Source organism: Palaemon carinicauda, chromosome 21 (assembly GCF_036898095.1).
Source record: "Palaemon carinicauda isolate YSFRI2023 chromosome 21, ASM3689809v2, whole genome shotgun sequence".
Classification (NCBI taxonomy): Eukaryota; Metazoa; Arthropoda; class Malacostraca; order Decapoda; family Palaemonidae; genus Palaemon; species Palaemon carinicauda.
Window position 1 is genome coordinate 119,243,936 of NC_090745.1, and position 5,274 is coordinate 119,249,209.

At 35.0% G+C, this 5,274-nt stretch overlaps 2 long non-coding RNA genes across 4 annotated transcripts; one reads left to right on the forward strand and one right to left on the reverse strand.

Moving 5' to 3' along the window:
• Positions 1-240: 240 nt before the first annotated feature.
• On the forward strand, positions 241-3,385 carry LOC137615439 (uncharacterized). Its single transcript, XR_011039243.1, has 2 exons — positions 241-3,174; positions 3,307-3,385. It is a non-coding gene; the product is annotated as an uncharacterized lncRNA (long non-coding RNA).
• Positions 3,386-3,464: 79 nt separating this feature from the next.
• On the reverse strand, positions 3,465-4,976 carry LOC137615438 (uncharacterized). Of its 3 annotated transcripts, none has more exons than XR_011039242.1 (3): positions 4,378-4,976; positions 4,071-4,333; positions 3,465-3,937 (listed from the first exon to the last, which is right to left on the reverse strand). It is a non-coding gene; the product is annotated as an uncharacterized lncRNA (long non-coding RNA). The 3 variants fall into 3 exon arrangements; XR_011039240.1 differs by having other exon boundaries at positions 4,071-4,200; positions 4,291-4,976; XR_011039241.1 differs by having other exon boundaries at positions 3,465-3,850; positions 3,895-3,937; positions 4,071-4,976.
• Positions 4,977-5,274: the final 298 nt, after the last annotated feature.

The following is a 5,274-nucleotide window of genomic DNA, read 5'->3' on the forward strand; positions in this document are numbered from 1 at the left end:
TATATCGAAAACAGGATGTCATAATTGAGAACTTGAAATGTACAAGAAAGGGATGATATCACAAAGTTCTAACTGATAACTAAAATTCAGAATCGAAATAGACATTGTGTATATATACATATAAGAAAAGTGTGTGTATATGTTTATATATATACAGTATATATATATATATATATATATATATATATATATATATATATATATATATATATATATATATATATATATATATATACACAACGGGCTAGGAAATCCATATCTATATCTTGCAAAAGAGGCCAAACGCTCTGTTTTCTATATTTTCTATAATATGTATGAATATATATTAATATTAATGCCATGATTTGAATTTCCTCACTAACAATGATCTCCCTCTTTAGAAAAAACCCTGATATAATTACATTCTTAGATTAAGTAACACATATATAGGGAGATTTATAGCGTTTGTGGAAGCCACAGTTAATTGTACAGCTGATTATATCAACTTATTAAATAAAGACAGCCAGATAATATCTATAAGATCACATAATTATTGCTATTCTCATTATATTTCTTATTTACCTCACGTATATGAAGAGTATAAATATCTATTCTCGGTAAGAGTAGCTTTCAGGTGGTAGGGAATCTGTACGTTATTCTAACGGGGTAAAACTGTACGTTATTCTAACGGGGTAAAACTGTACGTTATTCTAACGGGGTAAACCTGTACGTTATTCTAACGGGGTAAAACTGTACGTTATTCTAACGGGGTAAAACTGTACGTTATTCTAACGGGGTAAAACAGGATATTAGATACACCAGAGTTGTGCCGAAGTTAGGAGCTGCTTTTTAGCGCTTCCGAGGAGTGAAAAGTCCTTAGAAATCAGTATTAATATTGAGAGCATTAGAATTGTTAAGACATTCAGTACTTAGATAACTTGTATTAAATGTCAGTATGGCTTGTATTTTTTTTCTTATTTCTAATCTAATAGCTTTTAAGATTTACCCAGTCGTGTGTCTCTTTAATTCTAAGGTGTTTAATACTAACCGGTGTCAGTACTACTTTGTAATCCTAATGCTTTTAAGATTTACCATAAAATAGTTTATCATAATCTATATACTTTGTAATACTAATGCTTTCAAGATTTACCATAAAATACAGTTTATCATAATTTTCATGTTTTTTTTTTAATTGCAGTTATTATACTGATACATATGAATTGCATGTATACAGTTAAAATAATTATTAGTTATGTAAATGCATACTGGTGTACAATAATGATACAGTAAACGATAACCCAGATCTCAGATGTTAGGAAAAATCACTCGCATGCAAACACATGCTTGTGCCCATACATACTTAAAAAACATGAATGCGAAATAACCCATGCTAATACACTACTTTATTAAGTAGTCATATAAATTTATAAACCCTATATTCACTATCATCTCTAACGTCAATGATAAAAAGTTGAAAATTACGAATCTCGAAAGAGCGGACAAGTGCTTTCCTCCTGCAATGTCTCTTGACGAATGCAAGGGATGTGATTGTAACTCATGCCTTTGGAGGGGTGAAGAACCTTGCAGTGGGGGAATGGAGGGTGGTTGCTGCATTACCCAGGAGACAGGGATGACTTGATCCTAGGGTATGGATATATCCCTCTAAAAAGAGGATGATAGTAACGTGGAAAAAACTGAAAGATAAACGAGAAATTTGGATGCGCGGCGCAGAGAAAGGAATGAACTGTTTTGCCTTAAATGTTTACTTGTGCGGTGCTGCTGTTTAAGACGGGAATAACTGCCTAAACGGGCCAAAGAGAATTATTTGCACGTTGATGATAACCTTTAGTAACGTGAAAGTAAAATCTAACCGGGCGTTAAGCACTAAGAGGGGTAATAACCATACGACGTTAAAGATGACATTCGGTAAAATGACCACGTTAAAGATGGCATTCAGTAAAATGACCACGTTAAAGATGGCATTCAGTAAAATGACCACGTTAAAGATGGCATTCAGTAAAATGACCACGTTAAAGATGGCATTCAGTAAAATGACCACGTTAAACATGGCATTCAGTAAAATGACCACGTTAAAGATGGCATTCAGTAAAATGACCACGTTAAAGATAGCATTCAGTAAAATGACCCAGAGATAATAAACAAATCTAAAAACAGCAACCTGAAACAACTCCGCAATTTTCTCCCGATATCAATACTCGTCATCTGTGGCGTGCGAAATTGACGAATGCACTCGGGAATTCGCGTGGAGGGGTGAATTTCATATGACATAGAGGCGGGTATTCATTGGAGAAAATCCATAACACCGAGTTATTGACGCTTTAGATGATAGTGGTGATGATGATGATGATGATAATGATGATGATGACGAAATCTTTCGTTAAACAATGACATTAACATTTATGAAACTGCTTCGCTAAATAAGACGGGGCTATTTCTTGAGAATTAGTTATTTCTTTCTAAAGTCTTTGACGAATGCAGGAATTCGTATCATATCCTTATGAGAGACCTGGAGGGGTGAAAGGCTTGTGAAAGAAATACAGTAATCAAGAACTACCGATTAGGTTTTGTGGTGTGAAGAAATGTTAAAAGGGTTCTATGCCTCCTATCAATAAAGACGCGTTTATTCATACGCACTGACTGCCATTTCCATTTTGGTTTCTGTTGACGAATGCAGGTACTTCGTATCTGGAGGGGTAAACAAAATTCAAATGGAAAGGTATTCAGTCTTGTAAATAAACAAACAAATGACGAACGCAACATTAAGTTGTTTGGTTTCATCTAGAGGTTGGAATGGATTAGTAAGAAACTAGATTTGGTAATTATGATCTAATTTTTAATTGCTCTTGGATGATTTTTTATTTGTTTACAATTTATTAATGGCCATAGATTAGAATATTTCTATCATTATATAAACCAGAGAAAAAATTACTCTTGACAATACCAGCCGGAGCAAACACTTTGCAGACGAACATATTTGGTTTTCTCCAACCGATGACTCGATGACAGAGTAACCTAGAGCAACAGTCACTATATTAAATCCTACAAAGTTCATGAGTGGGTCATGAGAAATGCAGATCCGTGTAAGAAAAAAATACCAGGAATAGTTCCAAGATAGATTATGTGATGTAGAATTTGCGAGTTTTTGTGATCCCTTTGCAAAACCGAGGAAAAAAGGTTACATGGCTGAACGTTATGCTCTTGCAAACCCGAGAAAAAAGATTACAGGGCTGAACGTTATGCTCTTGCAAACCCGAGAAAAAAGATTACATGGCTGAACGTTATGCTCTTGCAGACCCGAGAAAAAAGGTTACATGGCTGAACGTTATCCTCTTGCAGACCCGAGAAAAAAGATTACATGGCTGAACGTTATCCTAACGGAGAAAAATAGAGAGCTCACATGGCTGAACTTATCCTAACGGAGAAAAAAAAGAGCTCACATGGCTGAACGTTATCCTAATGGAGAAAAAAAAAAGAGCTCACATGGCTGAACGTTATCCTTTTGCAAAACCAAGAATGAAACTTACACGGCTGAACGCTATGCTTTTACAAAACCGTGAAAAAAAGCTTACATGGGTGAACGTTATCCTTTTACAAAATTGAGAAAAAGCTTACACGGCTAAACGCAATCCTTTTACAAAACCGAGGAGAATAACTTACATGGCTGAACGTTATCCTTTTACAAAACTGAGAAAAAACTTACACGGCTGAACGTTATCCTTTTGCAAAACCAAGGAAAAAGTTTACAAGGCTAAACGTTATCCTTATACAAAACCGAGGAAAAATACTTACATGGCCAAACGCTATCCTTTTGTAAAACTGAGAAAAAAAGTTTACACGGCTGAGCGTTAACCTTTTGCAAAACCGAGGAAAAAACTTACATGGCTGAGCGTTAACCTTTTACAAAACCGAGGAAAAAATTACACGGCTGAGCGTTAACCTTTTGCAAAACCGAGGAAAAAAAATTACACGGCTAAGCGTTAACCTTTTACAAAATCGAGGAAAAAATTACACGGCTGAGCGTTAACCTTTTGCAAAACCGAGGAAAAAAAATTACACGGCTGAGCGTTAACCTTTTACAAAACCGAGGAAAAAATTACACGGTTGAGCGTTAACCTTTTACAAAACCGAGGAAAAAAATTACACGGCTGAGCGTTAACCTTTTACAAAACCGAGGAAAAAATTACACGGCTGAGCGTTAACCTTTTACAAAACCGAGGAAAAAAAATTACACGGCTGAGCGTTAACCTTTTGCAAAACCGAGGAAAAAAAATTACACGGCTGAGCGTTAACCTTTTACAAAACCGAGGAAAAAATTACACGGTTGAGCGTTAACCTTTTACAAAACCGAGGAAAAAAATTACACGGCTGAGCGTTAACCTTTTACAAAACCGAGGAAAAAATTACACGGCTGAGCGTTAACCTTTTACAAAACCGAGGAAAAAACTTACATGGCTGAGCGTTAACCTTTTACAAAACCGAGGAAAAAATTACACGGCTGAGCGTTAACCTTTTGCAAAACCGAGGAAAAAAATTACACGGCTGAGCGTTAACCTTTTACAAAACCGAGGAAAAAATTACACGGCTGAGCGTTAACCTTTTGCAAAACCGAGGAAAAAACTTACATGGCTGAACGTTAACCTTTTACAAAACCGAGAAAAAAGCTTACACGGCTGAACGTTATCCTTTTGCAAAACTGAGAAAAATCTTACATGGCTGAGTGCTATCGTTGGTGAGAAAAATACATGAAGATTTGAATGAAGAATGCAAATTGAAATCCGCCTGTGAATAACAAGGTCAAAGATTTGACTTTTACAAAACCATCTATGTTAAGGTGCAACAAAAGTGTATACCAAAGAACGAAATAAACATAAACAAGGAGACAGGATTAGATAGATTAAGTTGTTATTATTATGATTAAAGTATGAGAATTGCAGTGTCATATGTAAGAATGATTTTGATTTGCGAATACATGAAAGGGATTAAATGAAATATGTAATGCCGAACACCGAAACTGAATGCAAATTGCAAAACAGTAAATAATACAAACACACAGAAGGTTGAACGAAAAATATCGCTTGATGTGTACAATAAAACGTGTATAGAAATAGTGAGAAAATACTTCTTTTAAAAAAAATCACAAGAAAAATATCAGAGTACACCAAAGAATTTGGCTGATAATATGTAACGAAATATTTATTCATGTTGTAATGTTGTGTTGTAATCTTGTAAGGCGGTAGCGGTATCTTTGAAAATATGAGGAAGTTGATATAAATA